Source organism: Halichoerus grypus, chromosome 4, assembly GCF_964656455.1.
Source record: "Halichoerus grypus chromosome 4, mHalGry1.hap1.1, whole genome shotgun sequence".
NCBI lineage: Eukaryota > Metazoa > Chordata > Mammalia > Carnivora > Phocidae > Halichoerus > Halichoerus grypus.
The window spans coordinates 186,969,409-186,994,861 of NC_135715.1; the positions used below are offsets into that span (position 1 = coordinate 186,969,409).

General features: G+C 47.0%; 1 protein-coding gene and 1 long non-coding RNA gene across 4 annotated transcripts in view; one reads left to right on the forward strand and one right to left on the reverse strand.

Moving 5' to 3' along the window:
- Positions 1 to 18,019, reverse strand: part of LOC118546682 (uncharacterized) — a 59,587-nt gene extending 41,568 nt beyond the window's left edge. Inside the window, exon 1 of the long non-coding RNA XR_013447432.1 lies at positions 17,851 to 18,019. This is a non-coding gene — a long non-coding RNA (uncharacterized LOC118546682). The remainder of the gene's footprint in view (positions 1 to 17,850) is intronic.
- The window catches only part of NEU2 (neuraminidase 2), a 79,644-nt gene that overhangs the window by 45,270 nt on the left and 8,921 nt on the right, over positions 1 to 25,453 (forward strand). For 2 of the 3 annotated variants that reach the window (XM_036109562.2, XM_036109563.2), the window contains 4 exons: positions 15,362 to 15,434; positions 16,922 to 17,102; positions 20,282 to 20,383; positions 23,852 to 23,993. The gene's annotated coding sequence lies outside the window, so the exon portion shown is untranslated. The remainder of the gene's footprint in view (positions 1 to 15,361; positions 15,435 to 16,921; positions 17,103 to 20,281; positions 20,384 to 23,851; positions 23,994 to 25,453) is intronic. The other variant, XM_036109566.2, reaches the window with a different exon arrangement.

A 25,453-nucleotide genomic window follows, 5' to 3' on the forward strand; every position in this document is an offset into this window, starting at 1 on the left:
GGAGTAGCAAAACCAGAAAACAAAGGGTAACCATATTAATAAACACAAACAACTTACATAAAAGAAAAACTTGAGAGATGAAAGGAGACTCACATCTTTAAAGAAGCATGGGTTTTTCTTGGATTGGAAAATTTAAAATATGTCAATTCTCATCAACTTAATATATAGTTTTAGTGACATTCCAATTAAAAACTATCAATGTGGAAAAAGGGGAACCCTCCTACACTGTTGGTGGGAATGCAAGCTGGTGCAGCCACTCTGGAAAACAGTGTGGAGGTTCCTCAAAAAGTTGAAAGTAGAGCTACCCTACGATCCAGCAATTGCACTACTGGGTATTTACCCCAAAGATACAAATGTAGTGATCTGAAGGGGTAGGTGCACCCCAATGTTTATAGCAGCAATGTCCACAATAGTCAAACTATGGAAAGAGCCAAGGTGTCCATCGACAGATGAATGGATAAAGAAGATGTGGTATATATATACAATGGAATATTATGCAGCCATCAAAAAACCCCAAAATCTTGCCATTTGCAATGACGTGGTTGGAACTAGAGGGTATTATCCTAAGCGAAGTAAGCCAATCAGAGAAAGACAAGTATATGATCTCACTGATAGGAGGAATTCTTAATCTCAGGAAACAAACAGAGGGTTGCTGGAGTGGAGGGGGGTGGGAGGGAAGGGGCAGCTGGGTGATAGACACTGGGGAGGGTATGTGCTATGGTGAGTGCTGTGAATTGTGTAAGACTGATGAATCACAGACTTGTACCTCTGAAACAAATAATACATTATATGTTGAAACAAATAATACATTATATGTTTAAAAAAAGTTGGTAGTAGGAAGGGAAAAATGAAGGGAGGGGATTCGCAGGGGGAGACGAACCATGAGAGACTATGGACTCTGAGAAACAAACTGAGGGTTCTAGAGGGGAGGGGGGTGGGGGGATGGGTTAGCCTGGTGATGGGTATTAAGGAAGGCATGTATTGAATGGAGCACTGGGTGTTACACACAAACAATGAATCATGGAACACTGCATCAAAAACTAATGATGTAATGCATGGTGATTAACATAACATAAAATAAAAAAAACTATCAAAAAACTCATCAGAATGTTTTGATAAAATGATTATGAGGTTCATCTGTAGGATAGACAGGGAAGATTAGCTCAGACTTTTTGAGTAATATATATAATGAAGAGTTTACTTCTTCTAAATATCATGAAATACTACAATAATACAAGGAATGTGATACTACCCCAGAAATAGATTCTTGTCTATAAAAATGTTATGTTCTGGAAGAGACATCACAAACATAAAAAATGGAGGGATAACAAAACCAGACAAAAACATCTCAAGAAAACTATACGCCAATATCTCTTATTAATATAGATGAAAAAGACCTAACAAAATGCCAGGAAACTGATCTATAAAAAGAATTATACACCATGACCAAATAGATTTATCTCAGGAATGCAAGGTTGGTTTAACATTGAAAAGTCAATTGGGACACCTGGGTGGCTCAGTCAGTTAAGCGTCTGCCTTCAGCTCAGGTCATGATCCCAGAGTCCTTGGACCGAGTCCCGCATCAGGCTCCTTGCTCAGAGGGGAGCCTGCTTCTCCCTCTGCCTGCCCCTCCCCCTGCTTGTGCTTTCTCTTTGACAAATAAATAAATAAAACCTTTAAAAAGAAAAAAAAATTCAAAAGTCAATTAATATGGGGTGCCTGGGTGGCTCAGTCAGTTAAGTGTCCAACTTTTGATTTTGGCTCAGGTCATGATCTTGGGGTGGTGGGATCGAGCCCTGAGTCAGGCTCTGTACCGTGAGGAGCCTGCTTGGGATTCTCTCTCTCCCTCTCCCTCTCCCCCTCCCCACCTATCCCCCCTTGCATGCATGTGTTCTCTCTCTAAAAAAATTAATATAATGCACTATACCAATGAAATAAAGGAGAAAATTATGTGATCATCTCAATAGACATTTGACATCAAATAGCATTTGGCAAAATTCAACACTCCTTCATGATAAAAGTACTCAACAAGCCAGGTATAGAAGAAAAGTTCTTCAACTAAATAAAGGACATCTATGAAAACTCCACAGCTAATATCATAATTATGAAAGACTGGATGTTTTCCTATAAAATCAGGAAGATGATAAGAATGCTTACTCTCACCAGTACTATTCAACACTGTAATGGAAGCTCTAGCCAGGGCAATTAATAAAGAAAAAGAAATAAAAGATTGGAAAGGAAGGAGTTAAACTCTATTTGCAGATGACATGATCTTGTATTTAGAAAATCCTAGGGAATCCCCTAAAAAACTGTTGGAAATAAACAAGTTCAGCAAGGCTTCAGGATATAAGATCAATATACAAAAATCAATTGTATTTCTACATGGTAAGAATGAGCATAGAAGTGGAATTAAGAAAAGAATTCCATTTATGATGTCAAAAATATTTAGGAATATATTTTAACCAAAAAAAGCACAAAACTTATATTCTGAAAACTGTAAAATAGTATTGAAAGAAATTTAAGAAGACCTAAATAAATGGAGAGACATACCATTTTCATGGATGAGAAGAGTTAATATTGTTAAGATGGTATTATTTCTCAAATTGATCTACATAATGAACACCATCCAAATCAAGATCCCAGCTGGCTTCTTTGCAGAAATTAATAAACTGATCATAAAATTCATATGGAAATTCTAGGGACCCATGCCAAAACAACACTGAAAAAGAATAAAGTTAGACTCGCATTTCCTGACTTCAAAACTCACTACAAAGCAACAATAATCAAGACTGACACAAGGTTAGACATATAGGTCAATGGAATAGAACTGAGAATCCATAAATCAACCCATACATCTATGGTCAATTGATTTTTGATAATAGATGCCAAGGGTGCCAAGGCCATTCATTGGGATAAGAATAGTCTTTTCAACAAATGGTACTGGGGCAACTGAGTATTCACATGTGAAAGAATGCATTTGGATCTCTGCCTCACACTGTACACAAAAATTAACTCAATATGGATCAAAGACCTAATTATAAGAGCTAAAACTATAAAACTTGTAGCAGAAAACATAGGTGTAAGTGTTCTTGACATCAGATTAGATGATGGTTTTTTAGATGACACCAAGGTATGGCAAAGGATCTGCGTAGACATTTCTCCGAAGAAGTTGTACAAATGGCACATGAAAATTTGCTCAACACCACTACTAATTAAAATGAGATACTGTTTCATATCCACTAGGATGGTGGTAATAATAAAGACAGATAATAACAAGCATTGGTGAAGATGTAGAGAAATTGGAACCCTCATATACTGCTGATGGGAATGTAAAATGGTGCAGGCATTTTTAAAAAGATTTTATTTATTTATTTGAGAGAGAGTGAGAGTAAGAGAGATCACAGAGGGAGAGGGAGAAGCAGACTTGCCACTGAGTGGAGAGCCCAATGTGGGGCTCGATCCCAGGACCCCGAGATCGTGACCTGAGCCAAAGGCAGATGCTTAACCAACTGAGCCACCCAGGCGCCTGGTGCAGGCATTTTGGAAAATAGTGTGGCACTTCCTGAAAAGGCTAAACATGGAATTACCAAATGACCTAGGAATTCCATTCCTGAGTGTATTCCCAAGAGAAATGCAAACATATGTCCACACAAAAAGTTGTACACAAATGTTCACAGCAACATTGTTCATAATTGGCAAAAGGTGAAAACAATCCAAATGTCTACCAACTGATGAACAGATAAATAAAATGTGGTATATCCATACAATGGAATGTTATTCAGCCCTAGAAAGAAATTAAATATTGATAGATGCTATAACATGAATGAACCATGAAGTAATTTTGCTAAGTGAAAAAAGCCAGTCATGAAAGACCATATATTGTCTAATTTCATGTATAAGAACTATCCAGAACAGGCAAATGCATAGAGGTGGAAAAAAGATCAGTGATTTCCTAAGGCTGGAAGTATTGAGGCATGGGGGGGTGAGGAACTGCTAATGGGGACAGGATTTCTTTTGGGGAGATGATGCAAATGTTCTAAAATTGTTTGTGGTGATGGTTGCACGACTCTGAGTATACTGAAAACCATTGAATTGCATACTCTAAAAGAGGTGAATTGGGTGGAAGGTGAATTATATCTCAATAAAATTGTTATTAAAAAAAGGAGGGGCATCAATAAAAGTTTGGAATGCTGGTAAGCAGCTTGGGAAAAATATTTGAGTTCAGAGCCTCAGAATAAATCCCCTAAATAAACAACAAAAGAATTAAAGCATTAAATATTTTCTTCAAACTATAGAACAACAACAACAAAAACACCTTACATATGGTTTTATTACTTTTTCCTCCCCTTAAAAAATGTGTTTTGGAAAATGTTGTATTTCGATGAACTAGGCATATACACCCCACTTTTATATTTGTGTAATATCCTCTAATGCATCATTTATATTTCCTATATTTTATTATTATTTAATTTGTTTTCACATTTTCTCTTAACTTTTAAGTTAGGCTCTTTTTTGGTTAGAGAAAGACATGATCATTCAGGTTACTTGAAGAGAAAGATACCAAGGCAGAAACTGGGCCAAGGCGTTGTGGGGACACGCCCCTCCACCTCTGTGTTATCCAACATAGCATAAATTAAAAAGAGGACACCAGAAAGAAGAACAAAAAGGTGGGGACCTAAAATTTAATGGGGGACAAGGTGAAAAAATTCCCATGACAAAGGCTTTTGGTATGGATGTGGTCAAATTATGCCTGAGCTTCCTAGTAGCCAACGTGGAAAGGGGAAATGGGTCAGTGACTCATTCTACTGCAGTCAGGGATAAAAACTGACCAAGTGCTCAGGAGAATTTGCATTAGGACTAAGACTAGCTAAGTGCTTTCTCTCAAGGGCTTTTATGGAAGAAGGAGCTTTAGTGCAGTGATTTTTAAACTTTTAAAGTGCAGTGATTTTTAAACTTTTAAGAGCTTGTTAAATATATGAATTCCCAGGATCCCATGCCCAGATTCTGGACTGAGTAAGGCTGAAGTGGATCCTGGGAATGTGCATGGTAGAGAGAATTCCAGGGGATGCCTGGACTCCAGTCTATTCAATCCAGTAGGGTGGTCTTTCTCCTTTACCCACAAGGCTCGCATGCGCACACACAGACACGCGTGTGTGAACAGATTTCTTAAGACTCTTCCTCTGTGCCTCCTTCAGCGCAAGCGGGTGGCTTCACACAAAAACACAACCAAGCACAGGTCATTCTGCAGGGTGACGTGGTGTAGGCTTCTGCCTGATCAGGGGAGGTCCTAGAGGGGTTTCGGAAGGAGATGTGGACTCTCCATCTTCTTCTTGGTGGAGTGTTTGGTGACGTTTTGGTGGGAACATCTTGAGATGGAGCTCCTAGCCAAGCACATAGCGGCGGCTTGTCTGTGTTGCCTGTTAGCTACCCACTCGGAGTAGACCGGCGGCTGGGGAGAACTGATGTACTTAAGGAAAATGAGCCCACAGTATCCCTCCAGGCGGGCCAAGATTTTCCTCATAGGGAACATTGTTGTGGATCTACTCTGGCCCATAGGAAGATAGGCAATGGAGCCATAAGGCTCCATTCTGTGGTGCCAAGGCCTTGAGACATCTGGCCTGGAAAATTCCTTGGCAGGTGAAGTGAGATTCTTCTTTAGCCTCCCCGCCCATCCCCAGCACTGGAATCAAACATCCCCAGAATGTCTTCCCCTTGTGCAATATTACTTCCCGGTATCCCCTCCAACATAAACTTTTTGTGAAATACCCACCAAATTAATTGAAAGAGGTGGCTTGTTCTCCGGATACGTTACCTCTAAACCCGAGACAAGGTGGGAGGAGCAGCATTTACCAAAAATGGCAGCGTTCGTTTGGAGGTGTTCTTTCTGGTTTTAATTAGCCTGCTTGTCCTGATGTCTGTTGAATTCATAAAAGTTGAATTAATAAAACCTTTTTGGCCAAGGATCAAAGAATGCCCAACTTTTTACTCTCCGGAGCAAAGGGACAGACCTCCTGGCCATCTCCAAGTGATTCCAACCAAGGATTAGGCTAGACGATGAGGAAGGTGGCATTTCTATTTTGTTCTTTCGTTTGGTTAAAAACAAATTTTTTTAATGTAAATATAGTAGGAGGCAGATAGCGCCCATATCGTAAGCGTACAGATTGCCCAAAGTTTACACCTTGTGGGAGCAGCACCCAGACCCGGAAGGAGAAGGTCACCACCACTCGGGAGAGTCTCTCCGCCCCTTCTCCTGCCCTGCCTCTGAGGGTAACCTCTGACCTCACAGCATGGATGACTCTTGGCCTGTTTTGGTACTTGATGGAAGAGTTCAGAATGTTCTCTTTTGTGTCTGACTTCTTCCCGTGACATTGGCTTGTGAGAGGCGGCTCCGCCGTTCCACATTGTTCCACGTTGTTCCATGTCCTTGTTGGAGCGTTTCTTCTCCGGGCTGTGAAGCAGTGGTCCTCACACGGGTGCGGGCCTCAGGGGGTTAAAGCACAGACTGCTGGGCCGCACCCTCAGAGCTCCTGTTGCAGGAGGGTTGGGGGGGCGGCGAGAGTTTATATTTCTAGCAGGTTCTCAGCCGCTGCTGCTGCTTCAGGTGCTCTGGAGAGCGCGCCTTGAGAACCACGTCTTTGGCCAGTCCCCTTTCCGGCTTCCAGAAATCGCCTGAGGGGCAACACTGACCCACAGGCGGGGTGGGGGTGGGGCAGTGTGGAGGCCAGAGCCGGCCTTTCCAGGACCAGCGTGGCACCCAGGCCCGTGTCCTGAGCTGACGCTGGCCTCTGTGGGTAGTTGGCTGCTGGGGTCGGAGAGGATTTAGCTTCTCTGCTCTCCTGTTCCCGACAGGGGCTGCTGCGACTGGGGCCCTTGTGGCCTGACCAGGGCTTCCTGGCTCCCTCAGGCGTGGGCAGGAGACGGTGGGGATTTCCGGAACATAAACCGGTCAGACACCGGCCAGAGGCCCCAGCGTCCAGCGTCCAGCTGTACACGGCACCAGAGGGCTCACTTTCTTCCCCTTCTTTCCAGTGTCTGCCACCCTTCCGGCTTCAGACGCATGTGGGCGAGGCCCCAGCGCCCTGCCCCTGCGGTGCCCCCCAGTCCCCGACCATGCATCACACCCACTGGTCTTTCAGCCTGGGTCCTCCGCCAGGCCTTCCCACTCCCTCTCTCAGGGCCTCATCTGCTTCGGGTTGCCCTGGTTGCCCTTCCCGGTCATGCCCTCCTCAGAGAAACTCAGGCACTTGCCTAAGATCTTACAGCTAGCTGGTAAGTGGCTGAGGCAGAATTCAAACCCGGGTCTTACAGGCCCCAGGGCCCTCCCCTGCTGCTGAGAGAAAAGAAATGGCTTCAGTGGACCCAGGGGAAGGCCAAGCACGTGCACGAAGCAGTGAGCAAAGATCAGACAGAGCACGTAGCAGGGGACAAAACCAGAAGCAAGGCCAGACCAGCCCTATTTTCTCTGGGGGCTGAGCCTGTTCGGCAAGCCCCTCCTTCCCCCTTCATGGGGTCCCCGGGGCAGTTAGGGGGCAGGGGCTCAAGCCAGGGGCAGGGGTCCTCCCCACAGTGGCTGTGGCCCTCAGTTACCCTGGTGAGAAGATGGCCAGGCCCAGGCATCTTAGTGAGTGGGGGTGCGTGGCCTCCTAGCAGCTCACTTCCTGTGCAGCCCAGCAAATATTGGGTGGCCTTCTTCCTTCCCTGAAGTCCAAGTCAGGCTGAAGCCATGGGACCTGGGAGCGGAGGGGATGACAGGGTGTGCCCTCCCAGCTCGCCCTTTCGGGGCTCTTGGGATAGGTCTCCTTGGGCCCCTGACACAGCCTTGATCCTCAGCCTCCCATCTGCAGGGGGGTGGGCTATATGTAGCTGACCCAGGGTAGAACTGGTCAGTCATGGCCTCGGTGGGTTTCATTTATTCACTCGTTGAGGGTGGTTCTGACTCTGAACGGGCCCCAGGGTCTGGAGACAGACGTGCCCCTTTGCTCAGAGTTCCAGCAGAGCAAGCAAGGTCCATTTCTGACATCTCCCATCATCCCAGACATGAGAGTACCCCTCCTCAGGCTTCTCTTTCCCTCCGGAAACCTCTCTCGTTTGTGCAGTGCTAGGACAAGGATTAAACAAGATTAGGGTGCCTGGCCCCACGTCAGCAAGTGATACTCCCTACTGTTTTTACTCTTTGCAAGTAATTAAATGATCCATTTGTTTAAATTGTTTCTACTTTTTATTTTTTAGTTTTTTTAAAAGATTTTATTTGAGAGAGAGAGAGAGCACGAGTAGGGGAGGAACAGAGGGAGAGGGACAAGCCGACTCCTCGCTGAGCACGGAGCCTGACTCTGGGCTCAATCCCACAACCCCGAGACCATGACCTGAGCCGAAATCAATAGTCGGAAGCTTAGCTGAGCCACCCAGGTGCCCCTGTTTTTACTTTTTAATGTAAAAAGAACCCAAGATTGTAAAATATGTATAATGCTCAATATAAAAAAGCAGGTATAAGGTTTGAAACAAAGGAATCAAGGGTCATCAGAGAACCTTGGCTCTGTCCCAGTGAGTGAAATCTATGCCTTGTCCACGGGGACTGGCTGGTGGCAGTTCCTGAGCGTCCTGTCCCCTCTGGGCATGTTGGTGACAGCCATCACTCTCAGCTGGATGGGGGAGGTGAGGGCTCAACCTACTTTCTCAAAGTGAAGCCTGAACTAGCTCCCGCAGTGTTTTCCCATCATTAAGAGAACTTTTACCTAATTAATGGAAGCTGACCCCCTTTCAGGTTTTCCAAATCCAGGCATTAGACAGGCTGTGAGCAGTAGGAGGGAGTGAGCTGGGGACAAGGACCACTCCTTCTGGGTGAGCGGCCTCAATTGGCCACCGCCCTTGGCAAGCTCCCGCCTGCCTGTGGGCCAAGGTCTGCTGGACCCAGCCCGAGCGAGGCCGGCCAGGGCAGCCCGGCTCCCAGTCACAGCACAAAACAGACACTACCTAAAAGTGGGCATGTTGTCTCCAGAGCCAAACAGGGATGTTTATATGCAGGGAGTTGCACACTCAACACTGGGTCTTTGTGGAGTTCCAGTTGTGGGGCCATTTGCATGTTGGAGTTGCTGTGAACTCATCTCTCAACCCACATTCTAGAGCATTTATAAAAAGGCCTGCTAAAAATGACAAGACCGGTATTGCTGTCTTAGTCAGCTCGGGCTGCCTTCACAAAATACCACAGAGCGGGTGGCTTCAACAACCGAGATTTATTCTCCCACAGCTCCGGAGGCTGGAAGTGTGAGATCGGGGAGCAGTATGGCGGGGTTCTGGGGAGGGCCCGCTTCCTGGCCCGCAGACAGCAGCCACCTTCTACGCATGTCCTCACATGGCCTCCCCTGGGGTGTGTGCACAGGAGAGCGAGCGGGAGGGGGGAGGAGAGAGGGAGAGGTCACTAGAAGGTTAGTAATCCCATCATAAGGACCCCAGCCTCTTGACCTCATCTGCCCTTACTCACTTCCCAGAGGCCCCATCTCCAAATACCATTACACTGGGGGTTTGAGCTTTAAACTCGAATTTGGGGGGAACGTGAATATTCAGTTCATAACAACTGGCGAAGGAATGAAAAGGGTACTTGCATTGCTGGTTGGGAATATCTCAATCCCAACCCGATTTCTCAAAATGGCTCTGGGGAACCAGTCCTTTTACCAGAAAGTGGCCATCCTTCCCTCCAGTTCTGGAACGCCTTCCTGGGAGTTCGCTCCATCCTCAGCCCTGGAAGGGGAAGGACCCAGAGTGCCCTTGGCCCCAGCCCCCTAGCCACAGCTGGCCGGAAGAGAGTGGACCTTTGACCCAGGAGGAATCAAGCTGGAGGCTGGGCTGAGCCAGCCGGATTCACTCTCCCAGAGATGACTGAGATGGGGATCGGGCCAGTTAGCAGGGGGATCTGGACTGGATGGCTATGGGGGTGGGAGAGGCATTCTTTTTTTTTAAAGACTTGATTTATTTATTTGAGAGAGGGAGCACAAGCAGAGGGAACGGCAGGGGGAGAGGGAGAAGTAGGCTCCCTACTGAGCAGGGAGCCCGATGAGAGGCTGCATCCCAGGACCCTGGGATCATGACCTGCGCCAAAGGCAGACGCTTAACTGAGCCACCCAGGCACCCCGGTGGAAGAGGCATTTTTAATTGGCCAGGACAATCCATGTATAGGTGGAGCCGTGCAGCCAGTGTGGAGAGACAGACAGAGAGACAAACAGCACACAAGCAGAAGAAGAAAGCCCAGGGAGGGAGAGAGGAAGAGAGAGAGAGAGATGTAGCTTTCCTGTCTCCCATTTCTGGTTCTCAGTCCTCCGCAGGCTGCTTGTATTTTTCCAATAATATTTCTTAAAACCTTTTTCTTATCCTAGCTTGAAGGGATTCCTGGGCATCTCTTCCCAGTGGTCCAACGCTGGCTTCCCTTATTTGTGGTGTCTCTAGGCTGTCAACTCTCTGGGTTAGGACATGAGGTTGACCTTGTTAGTTGTGGCCTTGTGTTCTGGGGGCTACTGTCCACCCACTCGTTGAACACGGGTGCGTCTGCTCTGGACTGGGCCCCGGGGCCCCCACAAGCAGGCAGGAGGGAATTCCCTGATGTGGCTCATCATCCCAAAGATGACTCCTCTGGCTTCTCTTGTCCTTCTAGAAACTTCTCTCGTCTGTGCAGCGCTAGAAGCATTCCAGTGCCTCTGCATGCCTCCTGGTGAGATCCTGTGATCTCTCAGAGGCCTGCAGGTGGGAGGGAGGTGACTCAGGCCCTGAGGAGGGTTTACCAAGGACGTTAGGTAAACTGAGGTTTACTGAGGCATGTGCTGTCAAGCTCAAGACCCGTAGCGTGTGCCGTGGTAGAGAGGAGACTAGAGCATCCAAGGAGAACAGAATGCCGGAGGGATATGGAAGGTGATAGAGCTGTGCGCTAATGGGCAGGAAGGCTAGGATGTCTGTGTTGGTTTTAATGAGTGAGTTATTCAGGAGGGGATATTTTTTATTTTTTTTTAAAGCTTTTTGTTTGAGAGAGAGAGTGCATGCAAGCAGGGGGAGGGGCAGAGGGAGAGGGAGAGAGAATCTCAAGCAGACTCCACACTGAGGGCAGAGCTGGACATGGGGCTTGATCCCACGACCCTGAGATCATGACCTGAGCTGAAATCAAGAGTCAGACACTTAACCGACTGAGCCACCCAGGTGCCCCAAGAGGGAGATTATTTTTTTTACAAAAACAGCAATAGTGGCAGAGAAGTTTAGGGGTGTTGGTTTCTTTCAACTGTCTCGCACCTAAAATATCCAGAGGATTGGAATGAATCTCCATGGTCCCCTGTTCTCCTTCCAGCTGCCTGGGATTTAAACCAGTGACTGCAAACCAATTTTTGGGAGCACTTCAAACATCAAAAAATTAATAGTTACATAGTTTATGTACTTTAGAAAAATTCCAATTAGCACATCAAACCTGCGATTTCATAGGTATTAATGCTTGGGGTGAAAAACTTTAGAAAAATTCCAATTAGCACATCAAACCTGCGATTTCATAGGTATTAATGCTTGGGGTGAAAATAAGTAGAGGATTTAATTTAAAGCCAATCTGTAGAAACTGTTAATAGCACCAGTGGTACATGGAAATGTCAAAAATTGTAAATGTGCAAAGTCAATGATCGACATTCCGGAAACGCTGAGTTGGAATCACCTGGATGAACCAGATAGCACAGAGTTCATTCCTCTTCCAAACTCAGGCTTTCTTCCCTCTCTATATGCCCGGGGTGTCCATACCATGGCTCACTTTGAGCAGCAACAATATCTGGGGGCTTTGAAGAAGTGCAGAATCCTGGGCTCTCCCCCAGAGCCACTCAGCCAGCAGCCCTGGGTAGGCGGGGGTGGGGATGGCGTCATGTTGTGACCAGCCCTCCAGGGGTTCTGACAAGTCCTGCTTCAGCTCAGCCTTCTGAGCCTGAACCTCAGAGAGGTGGAAAGTCTGCTGAAACCATGTGCAGGAGTGTGGGTAGGGGGTGGGGTGGGACCAGGGCCGTCCACGGCTGGCATCAGGCCCTAAGAGGGTAAAGACCACTGCTCTCTGAAGTTCCTGCCACCACGTTTCTCTGCCATTTATTGCTGTGTTCATGAATCCGTATGCTTTAACTATAAATAACCCAAACCTTGCCGGGCCATCAGCAGGGCACATCCAGTATGTACGAAATGGCTGGTGGGTGTCTGGGACCTCCCCACACCAACAAGACTCTCGATGACCCAGCTGGGGGCTGCCTAGCCCCCAGATCACAGCAGCTGTCTCCCCAGAGCCTGGATCTCTTCGTGTTTCTGACTCTTCCTGAGTCTGTGCTCTCTGCCCAGTGTGGCTCCTCCTTTCATTCCTCCTGACAGGGCTCCAACCGTGGCTTCCAGCTTAGACTGATGCTTGGGTCTGTGCTGGTGTCCCACCTGTGCCCCCCACCCCGCTCCTCAGCTCTCTGTCCTCCAGGGCTCCTCCCTGGAGGGCTGGGCCCACTCTGTCCACAGTGAAGTCCAGAGACTTCTGTTCATCCATTGACCCCTCCCTCTATCCAGCAAATACTGAGAACCCACATGCCCTTGGCCATGGGGTGATGGACGAGTGGGTCCGATGATCACAGCACCTGACTACATGACAAGTTGAGATGTCCTCGGGCTGCAGCTGGCCAGCCACCACTCCAAGCCCCACCTGGTGGGGTTCTCTGATCCTGCAGAACCTGGCGCTCATCACAGATGCTCAAGTCACAGGGTCAGGCCGGGGTCTCCAGTGTAATCACCAGGGTCCTTATAAGAGGGAGGCAGGAGGGTCAGAGAGATTGCAGGTACTACCGTTGCTGGCTTTGAAGATGGAAGAGGAGGCCACGAGGCAAGAAATGTGGGTGGCCTCTGGAAGTTGGAAAAGACAAGGAAACGTTTTCCCCCAGAGGCTCCAGAAGAAAAGTGGCCCAGCTAACACCTTGGTTTTAGTACAGGGAGACCCATTTTAGACTCTTGCCTTCCAGAACTGGAAGATGATGCGTCTGTGCTGTTTGAAGTCACTTAAGTACGTGCTCGTATGTTACAGCAGCAACGAGAAGCTAATACACTCTCCTTACAGATAGAGCCCTACGTCTAGGAGGTTCATCCATCATTGATTTCCTCAAATTCTTTCCATGCCAGCAGTGATCAGACTCGTTTTTAAAAATTGGAGCCCTGTGGTTTTGCCAGGAAAAAAACACCTTCACGTACCAAGAAATGTTCACTGGAGGGAAATAATCATCGGGTCCAACGTGCAGACACCTTGGGCATGTGTGCAGTCTCCCCAGCTGACGACTGGCAGACCTGAATGGCACCATGCAGGGAAAGGAGTTTCCCAAAGCTGGCCAGGCTCAGAGCGCCTGGAGCAGGTCGGATGAACTGGTCAGCGGAAGCCAGTTCTCTTTACACTTGAGGGTTCTATGTACACTTTCATGCTTAGTGCTCAATTTTCAATGTGAGCTGATAAATTCTCTACTACTTAAGGTCAATGTTTATCCTGGAAAAGAGGATCTATTTTTTATCCTCTAGGCCTACTGGGATAATAACAGTGAAAGCCAAGCCCTTTATATTCTTCATCTCATGGAACACCCAGGGCAATCCTAATGATCGTTACTGTCCTTGTGCCATTTCCCCCATTTGTACAATGGAGGACATAGAGGTTCAGAGAGGTTAACTGACTCAGCTCAGGTCACACAGCCAGCATGTGGTAGAGGCAGCGTGGCCCTGGCAGAGAGCATGATTTCTAAACTAGGGGTGAGGACCACCTTGAATTTAGGACATTCTGACTTAAAGCAAACAGCCTTTCCTGAGAAAACAGCCTTAGAAATCATAGACAATTCAGAGAGAGAGAAAAAGTAGACAGTGACTGAGCCTGGGGCCCGAGGTTAGATGTGTGCACATCTACCCATGCTCCTTTATTTTGACAATTTCTGTGATATTTCTCCAATGAATACACAAATCAACCATAATAATATTTTCCCAAACATAGCCTAGGTGGGTCTGTTTATCTTAGATTGAACATCATGATGGCTTCATCATGACCCTGAGCTAGAATCTCTCCATGTCTCACCCTTGACTTGGAACCCAAGTTCACCGACTGCGAGTGACTTTGATCTTGACTCTGAACAGGTTCCAAAGAGGCCAGAAACCCGTGGAAAGCATGTTCCAGAGACCGGCTCTGATATCTCGGGCACCAGGAAAAATTGTCCCTGTGCCAAATGCTTTTTTACTCCGGAAACAGAAAACCTTACAATCGTTTTAAAGTTCAAAGCTAACTTCCTAAAAAGGAACTTAGAGAAAAGAAGGCTTTCCTCCAGCATTCAGGAATCCACCAAGGAATGTTTTTATCACTCAGATGAGAGAAAAAAAAAAATCTTTATAGATATACTCACTTTCATGAGTGGATTTTAGCTCATTATGTCAGGGTTTAATGAAATTAAAATACTTGGAAGTTTTTTTGTCCCATTAGTGAGATTTAATGGGAATCTGTTTGGGCTCAGGGATGCCGAGTGAATCAGCTGTGAGTGAGAAATTGGGTTTTCCTAACCTACCTATTTGGACAGCAGTATGGGGGGTGGAGTGAACTGAGGGGCCTTGGGAAAGGGGCGGGGCGGGGGGTAGGTTGTCCATCTCATCACATCTTACCACTGCCCCGGGCAGGCGTGCAGCAAACACTGATTGGCTGGACAAGGTGAGAAGGAGTCAGCGTGCCAGGAGCTCAGTGTCGTGATGGATTGAAACCCCGACACAAGGAGGTCATATAAACTTGACTCAGGATTGAGCAATGCTTCCCGAGTCAACCCCAGGGAGCCACTTCCAGATAGGAACTGGAGGTCAAGGTCCTCAGACCAGCTTGCCTTCCTCCCTTCTCCCAGCTGGTCGCTACCCCAGAGGCTCCCAAGCGTTTCTGAGCCTTTGAAGGCATTATCCAAGCTGCTTCTTCTCTGGAGAGCCTGTTCTCTCTGGAGGAAACATACTCATTAAATAATAATGAATCAGCGCCCCATTTTTAAACTCATCAAAGATCCGGATAATAAATGGGCGGAGGTTCTAGCCATGGGAGACGCTGGTGCTGCTGCATGAGCCTCCAGTCAAAAGTGAAGGTGACCGAGGCAAAGCCAGCTACTGCTGGAGTACAGGAGTGCGGGGTGAGCTCCCCGTGGGGTAGGTTGGCCATACAGACCCCCACTGGGATCTCCAGGAGGCTTTGGGGTCCAGGCATCGTGGGTTGCAGGCCACCTCCCTCTCCCTTCCTTCTGCTCCAGCAAACCCATCCCATCAGCAACCTTTATACGGGCCTCATGCTTCACCTCACGGTCCACGTCTCTGCCTCTTCCATCCCCATGCCCTGCAGGGTTCCCACTCCACCTGCGAATACGCTCTCTGCGAAAGTGTGCTCTTTGAAGGACTTGGATCATTCAAATAGGGTAAGCGTGAAAATATTACCTTATTTTCAAGTTAGAGAGCCTTACTTTATAACACATAAAACCATACCCATTAGTTCTTCTCCTCTTGTAAACAATTAAGAAGTGATGTAAGATTGTTTAATGATGCTCAGCTCAAAGGCCACTTCCTTCGTGCAGGCCTCCCTGATACCCCTTTGATAATCGCCCCAACCTTCATTCGAACACGTGATTTTTCCCCCATCCCTAAGGCAAGGCCAGTGGAGGTAGAAAGATTGAGAGATGGCCTGATTCAGGTTCCCAGACACCCAGGTTCTTAATTAGCCACCTGAGCTCTTCTCCCAAAGAAACCCACTAAGGAACATTCCAGGCGGACGCCCCCTCTATAGTGCTTTGCCCTGACCCAGTGGGGTCTCCCAGGGACACTCAAGGACTGCTACCAACCAGGGAGAGGGGTGCAGGCTGCCATCTTCCTGTGGGCATTTCCTCTATGTCCAGAAGACCACAGCTCCAAAAGTGAGGGAAGGTGAACCCAAGGTGATGAGAAAAGTAATTCCTTCTGAGGCCCAGGCTGCTCTGCCCCAGCAGCTCCCTGAGACGCCAGGGGGAGCTCTGGAAAACAACGGCCGGGAGGCTCAGAGCTATAACCCCATGGCTCAGCCCGCCGAAGTGCCTCTAGGTCCCACAGTCCGTAACCATCCTTGGAGGGAGGAGGGGATTCTGTGCCCCCCTCATGGAGGAAGGGCCCCTAACCTGGCCTTGGGCTTCTGGTTCTCCTCTGCCACCCTGGTCCCATCTGTGCCCCCAGACTTTCTGCCAAGCCTCACTTGCCCAAGCTGCTCACAATTATTTGATGAAGGAATACAGGAAGGAATTGTGGCATTCTGTGGTGGTGCTGGGGAGTATCCTTACTTGGGGAGGCAACGCGCTCGTGGAGCTGGAGAAAGGGCCCTGAGGTAGGCGATGTTTGGTGTCAGGCTGGCAGGCTCGCGTGGGCTGTTAGAACTCGCCTCCTCTGAGCCTCTGGGCTGGTCTGTCCACTGGTGGAAGCCCCCTGGGCTGCCCCGCTGAGGCCAGAGAGGCCTCCCACAGGCAAGGGGGAGTTCTTTAAGCAATTGTCTTCCTCCATCTCTGGCCACGGGGAGAAAGGTGTGGCCCCTGACTCCCACCACCTTGCTGTCACCCTGCCTCTCCCATGGGGGTCCTCTGTAAGGGAGGGCTTTGCCAGACACAACACTTTGGACTCCAGGAAGGGGTGGGGTTGAGAGTGGGGTTGGGGAGATGGTCTGTTGTCTGATTTCCCAGAAAGCTTAAGACACCGCCGGAGACGCTGGTTCCTACCACTGCCAGGCTGTGTGATGCCAAGGGCACCAGAGAACGGGCAGCACTGAACACGGAAGAGAAATTCGGAGTGGCACACGGAGAGGGGAGGGGAGGACAGAGGTGTGACAGGGGCTTGGGCCATTCCCATCAACGGTCTTCCTGCCTTAACCTGAGCATTGTTCCAAAAGGCAAAACCGGGTGGGTCATCGGCAGAACATCATCGGCAGAACACGGCAGAACGGTCACAAATCCGGGAGCCCCAAGTCTACTTCTGCTCTGCCAGTGACTATGCAAACATCCCAGATTTTAAATCAAGATAGAAAAGAAGAGCCCACCCACCACCTCCAAGAGCAGCACGTCCCCCGACATGTGAGTCACACCATGCTTTGGCTTGATGCCAGGCAGGTGGATGCGTCTGGAAGGTTCAGAGGGGCCGGGCCTTTTGTCCTTTTGAGATGGGACCCTGAGGCGCAGGGGCAGTAGGAGGGGGCAGCACTGCGGGGGGCTGTCGCTCCAGGGCTGAGACGTCCGGTCCCCCGGTGTGCTTCCTGACCCCGAGGTTTGAGCCGTGGCACATGGTAATCACGGTTTGTTTGGCACTTTACAGTTTACATATATACGGTTTTTATTACGGCTGGAGCCATGGGCACACAGGACTCCGCGCTCAGAAGGGCCCCTCACTTGGTTTAATGCTCTGCTGTTGCCATTCTTAATACTTTTAAAATTCTTCATTCTTGAAATTTTCAACCAATTTCGAACAAAGGGCCTCACATGTTCAGTTTGCATGGGGCCCTGCCAATGATGTAGCCAGTCCTGTGTGTTATCTCACTGGTCCCCATAGCCTTGACAGGAGGGGGGCCTGGAAGGGATCATTACCCCACTTCACAGATGGGCAAACTGAGTCCCGGCAGGGAATGGTGAAACCAAGACTAGACTCAGGTCTCCACAGTGAAATTCTCTCTTGGGGCTCTTTCTCAATGAGTGGATGCGTGGTCTCAATTTTTGGAGACCCTTCTCCGTCACACACCTGCCTGGGGTCTTTCCAATCCGGCCGCAACCCCCATTCCCTCTCTTATTTCATCTTGTTTCATTAAGAATACCAAAACTGTTTGCTCACCTGCCAGTGAGGTGCTCCTGGGGGGTGGGGCCCCCCTGGACGATGCTTCTTCTCCTGTCCTCTGTCCTGTCCGGGGCCCCCCTGAGCAGGTCGCCGTGTCCCCAGCAAGATCTGCGCGCCCTCCACCCCGTCCCAGAGAGCCTGCAGCCAAGCACTTTGTCCTCTCCTAGAAAAGGCTCCCGGGGAAGCATTCCTGACCTTCAGACCCGTCTCGGCCCAGAGCTGGCCCCATGCCCATGACAATCACTTCCTGCCTGGGTGTTTACCTTCCTGGGCCCTATGGGCCCAGCCAGGGTGGAGGCTGCACGCACCTGACCCAGAGGCCATGCAGGAGTGAAGGAGCCACCCATGGTCAAGGCGGGGAATAGCTATTACCAAACCCCGGTGCAAGGTAACACTGATGGTCCCTTGGCACACCTGACCCCTCACCCCTCAGCACTGGCCAGGCAGCCACACAGCACTTGACTCTGAGGCTTGGGAACGGGTTTGGAGTCCTCTAGGGTTCCATGCACTTCTTGCACCTTGCCATCATGCCTCAGCTTGGTCACCTCCAGCTGTGGGACACCCGCTGCTCTGTGAGGGTGCTTGCCCCATTACTATGATTATTATTATTGCTAACACCTACCTTCTATTGGGTGACAGGTACCAGGCTAAGTACTTTATTTAAGCACTTTATGTAATCCTTGTGTAATCTCTGTGAGCAGAGAATTATACCCATTTTAAGAATACGGGAACAGAGGCTTAGAGAAGTTGATCATCCTGCCCAAGTTCACATAGCTAGTAAGTTGGGGACCCAGGATTCAAACTAGGCCAATTGGTATTAGAAGCTGGGTTCTTAACCACTACCATCGTTTGCCAAGCTTAATTACCAGAATGTTCATTTTTATAAACTCAAATCGGCCATTGTATTGGCTCTCTCTTGCTGGCCACAAATTAACCCCAGACATGGTAGCTTGAAACAGCACACATTTGTCATCTCACAGTTTCTGTGGGTCAGGAATTGGGGCACAGCTTAGATGGGTGCTCTACTCAGGGTCTCACACGGGCTGTAATCCAGGTCTCCTTCCAGGCTTATGAGATTGTTGGCAGCATTCAGTTCCTTATGGGCTGTTGGACTGAGGGCCTCAGCCCCTCACTGACTGTTGGCCTGAGGCCATCTCATGGGCCTCTGTACTGTGACATCTCATCACCAGGAAGATGGAAGTCACTGTCTTTTGTAGTCTACTCACAGAAGTAACGGCCCATCACTTTTGCTGCCCTCTACTTGCTAGGAGAAAGTCATCAGGTGCAGCCTACACTCAAAGGTAGGGGATTACACAAAGGCACGAATGCCAGGAGGTAGGGGTTGCTGAGGGCCGTCTTTGAAGAGCTGTCTACCGCAGCCACCCGATGGCCACAAAACACTCGTTTCAGTTTTGCCTCTAAAAGCCAGGTAGAAGTAGTCTCTTATCCATCTGTCATCCATCCATCTACCCATCCATCCAACCATCCATCCAACCATCCATCCATCCAAACATCCCTTCATTTATTTAACAAACATTTGAGCAGGATATTATAAGCCAGACCCCACATTAGGCTCAGAAGATACCAGAATAAATATAGTTATTCCCACTCGCCCTCCTCATCCCTCACCACCAAAGGCTCCCCGTTGAGCTTCCATAGATACCAGTGCTGCAGGGAGGGTCTGCGAAAGACCTGTTCTTCAGGAGCATCTTCCCTTCAACTGCTACACTCCCGCAATTCCTTCTCCTCCGCTCACTCTCCTTTCATTGTTGCACTCATTTAAAACCCGTATTTTAAGCAAGTCCTAAGTGCAAAGTGTTATGGTAGCTGGGGCACGTGTGCATGTGTGGGCATGAGTGTGTGTGTGTAGGGTTATATCTGATTTTCTTGGCATGCTTTCCCCCTTCCTCATTAGCAGTTTTCTTGTCTTCCCTTAGTTCCCAAGGGAAGTGGGCCCGAAGCTTTTTGGAGACGCTTCTCCTGCCACATAGACTCGCGGTGCCCAGCTCAGAGCCCTGCCTGTGGTAAAGCAGACTGTCGGAGAGGTGCCTGGTGGAGTGAGAGCAGGGGCTGAGCAGGAACAGGTTCCCCACTCCCGGATGGGCAGGGCCAGAGGAAAACAAGGGAAACGTGGGCCGCAGCCTTACCTGCCTGTGGACCCCATCTCCTGACCCTGCTCCCCAGAGCCCAGGGCTGAGTGAAGAGAGTTGACGGGGTCTGTGGGATTTACATCTTAAGGTGGCTAGTGGATGTCTTGGGAGAGGAATGGTCAAATCTTTCATATGGGAGACCATTTATTTCATGTCTTTGGTGAGCACCTAGTAGGTGTAGATACCGTGCTAGGCCCTGGGGGTGCCACTGGGAGCATCTCGAAGGTGAATCTAATTTCTTTTTTTCTCCTCCAGTCCATCTCACTGCTTTGGAATAGCCCTCCGGCAGTTCTTACCCTGACGAGAGCAACGGCCTCTAAACAGATCTCCTGGCTCAATTGCTTCCAGTCCTTCCCACTCCATCCCACTCAGTATGCCATGTGAGTCTGCTCACAGCCCTGATCTTGTCACTTTCTTGCTCAAAAACATTTTACATAACCTCCGCGAACAGTTTCGTGAGTATTGGTCTAGAAATGTTCTCTCTGTACCTCACCTCTCTCTCTCTCAATCTCGCTCTCTGTCTCACACACACATGCACGCACACCCCCCCCCCCCACCAACACACACCCGTGTATCTTCCTTAGGTGGGGCCACAGCTTGTATACACTGTTCTATGTTGTCTTGATGGTTTTCCAATTCTGCACACATTGGAGACCTGCACTCTTTAATGACCATCTACTGCTCTGCTGTAAGAATATTCTGGGATGATACTGACGGCCATGAACTGAATGTTTGTGTCCCCAAGATTCATATGTTGAAAACTAACCCCTAAAGTGATGGTCTTAGGAGCTGGGGTCTGTGGAAGGTGATTAGGTCATGAGAATTCTGCCTATGAGGGACTTACAGAGTCTTAACAAAGAGACCCTGGAGACCTCCCTTGCCCTTCCACTATGGCTGTCTATGAACCGTAGAGGGCTCTCACCAGACAGTGAATCTGCCAGCACCTTGATCTTGAACTTCCCAGCCTCCCCAACTGTGAGAAATAGATTTCCATTGTTTATAAGCCTCCCAGCCTATGATATTTTGTTATAGGAGCCCAAATGGATTAAGACACAGAGAAATCCCTTTCAAGACCTGGGATGTCCTTGACCAGAAGCTTTTGTGATGTTTTCTGGGTGATAATTTTTGATAGCTCATTAACAGACTTAATAATCATAAAACAAACATTTTAAAGTGACGATTATAAATGTGCATTGGCAGGAATTGAACACTGAAGTGTAGTAAGTTTAATTCCTTACAAGAGAATTTCTTTTAAGATTATCTAATAACTTCCTTTGTTGAGCTTGCTGTTGGGAGTGGGGAGAGGAGAAGAATTTCAATGTTTTAAATTTTAAAAAATTATAATTGTTATTTTAAAAATACATTTGATTTTTGTTTTAAGTAGGCTTCATGCCCAGCATGGAGCCCAATGTGGGGCTTAAACTCATGACCCTGAGATCAAAACCTGAGCTGAGATCAAGAGTCAGACCCTTAACTGAGTGAGCCACCAGGCACCCAAACAAACATTTGAAATATATAAAGGCCTGATCAAGAAAAAGGACTGATCAGAAGCATGAATAATTACCATGATATCTATTGGCCACCTCTGGGCCAGGCTCAGTTCTAAGCACTTTACACAAATTAGCTTGTTTATTCATCACTATGGTCTTACGATGAGAGAGCCAGGTATATAGAGATTCAGTAGCTTGCCCAAGGTCACGTGAAATTTCCTGAACACACAGAAATGCTGAAAAAAGTATATATATATTACATATATCAGATGATATATGTAATGTAAATATATATTTGCTCTCAAAAGTAAGACAGGTAAATCTCTAGGGTGCCATAATTTTATATCTACCCCGGTGAGCTAGTTTATTAGGGATTATACACATGTGGCCAGAAGATATGTTTGTTTTAAGTTCACAGCTATGGGGGAACAAGAATAAAAACTTTGGACCTGAACACAGCAGGAAGTTTGGAGAGGAATTATGGCAAATAATAAAGCAATTGTCCCAGGCCATAAGTAGAAAGAGAATCACCAATAAGAAAATAGAGAACAAGCTGGGTTTGTACATGGGGTCCAAAGTTTTGCTGCTCATGAAGCACAGAAACTCTAAGATAGAAGTTGAGGGAAGAAGTTGAGAAACTGTGAACCATTAAGATTGAGGTAGAAATGACTATGGGGAGGTGTCCACCCTCTGGGGCACTACTGGGGGCACCTCCATCACCACACCCTAAAGATTATTCCCAATGAGGATGAGCTCACACACAAAAATTATAAAACATTTGGGGAAGACCAATATGAAGGATATAAATTATTAAAACATTAGTATAACAAATCAAAACATTTGAGTAAGTCCAATATGAAGAAAAGCATTCCACGAAAATGGGAGGGTTGACATATGAGGAGATAGAAACAATAGAATAATATAAAAAGACACATTTAAAAAATAAGTCTGTTTCGGGCACCTGGGTGCTCAGTCGTTAAGCATCTGCCTTCGGCTCAGGTCATGATCCCAGGGTCCTGGGATCGAGCCCCGCATCGGGCTCCCTGCTCAGCGGGAAGCCTGCTTCTCCCTCTCCCACTCCCGCTGCTTGTTTTCCCTCTCTTGCTGTGTCTCTGTCAAATAAATAAATAAAATCTTAAAAAAAAAAAAAGTCTGTTTCAAGTGCTTCAAGAGGTAAAGTAGTAAAATATATGAAACAAGAATAAGAAATTAATTTTTAAAATTAAGACTTTATTTTTTAGAGCAGTTTTAGATTCATAGCAAAACTGAGAGGAAGATACAGAGGTTTCTCATTTACCCCCTGCCCCAACCCATGCACAGCCTCCCCCACTGTCAACATCCCCCACCAGGGTGGTATGCTTGTTACAATAAATGAATCTACATTGACACATCATTATTATCCAAAGTCCATAATTTACATTGGAGTTCACTCCTGGTGGGTTTGGATGAAGATGTAGTGATATATATCCATTATTATGGTACATTACAGAGTATTTTCACTGTACTAAAAATCATTTGTGTTTTCCCTACTCCCTCACCCCACCTCTATAACCCCTGGCAACCACTGATCTTTGTACTGTCTCCATTGTTCTGCCTTTACCAGAATGTCATAGAGTTGGAATCATACAGTATGGGGCCTTTTCAGATTGGTTCCTTTCACTTAGTAATGTGCTACAAGTCTTTTCATGGCTTGATAGCTCATTTGTTTTTAGGGCTGAGGAAAATAATTTTTTAAAAAAGTAGTTTCAGAGAAGAACTAAATAGAAATTGTAGAAATAAAAAAATATCGCACAAAAAAAAACTTAGCTACAGGGTGACTGGCTGGCTCAGTCAGTAGAGTGTACAACTCTTGATTTTGGGGTCATGAGTTTGAGCCCCATATTGGGTGTAGAGATTACTTAAAAATAAAATCTTAGACTGTTGAATCACAGACCTGTACCTCTGAAACCAATAATACATTATATGTTAAAAAAAAAAAAAGATAATAGAAGGAAAAATGAAGGGGGGGAAATCAGAGGGCAAGACGAACCATGAGAGACTATGGACTCTGAGAAACAAACTGAGGGTTCTAGAGGGGAGGGGGGTGGGGGGATGGGTTAGCCTGGTGATGGGTATTAAAGAGGGCACATACTGAATGGAGCACTGGGTGTTATATGCAAACAATGAATCATGGAACACTACATCAAAAACTAATGATGTAACGTATGGTGATTAATATAATAAAAAAAATGTAAAAAAAAAAATAAAATCTTGAAAAAAAAAAGCTTAGCTAAACACAACTTTCAATTTGGTCATTTGGGCAATATATTTACCTTCTCTGGCCTTTGTACCTTGTGTGCTTGTCTTTCTCTTCCACAGAAATAATCAGCACTTGGAGCTCTGGGACCTCATCCATGATCTCTCTCCATCTCCTCCCCAAGTTAGTATGGATATTCATTGAGTACGTTTGAAGAGTTAACCAATTGATCCCTTGGAGTCAAATATAAGTTAAATTTGTACGGTAAGTCAAGCCCATTTCTATAAGCTCTTTAGGCCCTTTTGAAACCATTATTTCCCCACTTAGTGATCTGGCCAGGATAGAGTTAATAGGTACCCTTAAGCCACATTTTAAAGCCTTTCATTGTATTACTAACCATTATTTTTAAAATAATACCTTTTTAAACTAATAATATTCATGTGCACCTAGAAAAATACAAAGGAGTCAGTAAATATCACTTGTAATCACACTAGTTAAAATTAATTAAAATTGGGGCATCTGGGTGGCACGGTCGATGGTTAAGCATCTGACTCTTGGTCTTAGCTTGGGTAGTGATCTCAGGGTCATGAGGTTGAGCCTTATGTTGGGCTCTGCACTCAGTGTGGAGTCTGCTCAAGATTCTCTCTCCCTGGGGAACCTGGGTGGTGCAGTCGGTTGAGCCTCTGAACTCGTAGTTTCCACTTGGATCCTGATCCCGACGTGGTGGGATAGAGTCCCCGGGTCAGGCTCCTCGTTCAGCGCTGAGTCTGCTTGGGACTCTCTCTCCCTCTGCCCTTCTTCCCCCAAGAATAAATAAATAAATCTTGAAAAAAAGTTTTTTCTCTCTCCTGGGGCACTTGGGTGGCTCAGTTGGTTAAGTGTCGGACTCTTGATTTCAGCTCAGGTCATGATCGCAGGGTTGTGAGATTGAGCCCTGCACAGGGCTCTGCACTGAGCGTGGAGCCTGCTTGGGATTCTCTCTCTCCCTCTGCCCCACCCCACCTCACGTGCTCTCTCTCTCTAAAATAACAAAATTAAGTTAATTAAAATTAATTAATTTTTTCCATACACTGTGCTAAGTTTTGGGGGTGTGGCAATGCATATTTTCATATAATTTTTGTTTGTCTTTTATTTATTTTTAAAGATTTTATTTATTTATTTGACAGAGAGAGAGAGAGAGAACACAAGCAGGGGGAGGGGTAGGCAGAGGCAGAGGGAGAAGCAGGCTCCCCAAGGAGCAGGGAACCCAATGCGGGGCTCAATCCCAGGACCCTGGGATCATGACCTGAGCCGAAGGCAGACGCTTAACGATTGAGCCACCCAGGGGCCCCCAATTTTTATTTATTTTTATATAGATTTTTGAGTGTATAATATACACATTTACAAAAGTGGGATCCTACCTTGTATACCATCATGTATCCTCCTTTTTAAACTTCAAACCATCCCAGCATTTTCTTGTGTATTATCTAGTCTTTGAAACATGATTTTAATTAATTGGTGCCTAATATTCCATTTTATGGATGAGTCACAATTTCTCTAACCAGCCACTTTATTTTTTAAAGATTTATTTATTTATTTGAGAGAGAGCAAGAGCATGGGGGGGAGGGGCAGAGGGAGAGGGAGAGTCTCAAGCTGATGCCACACAAGTGCAGAGCCTAATGGAGGGCTCAGTCTCATGACCCTGAGACCCCGACCTGAGCCAAAAAAAAAGAGAGAGAGAGATT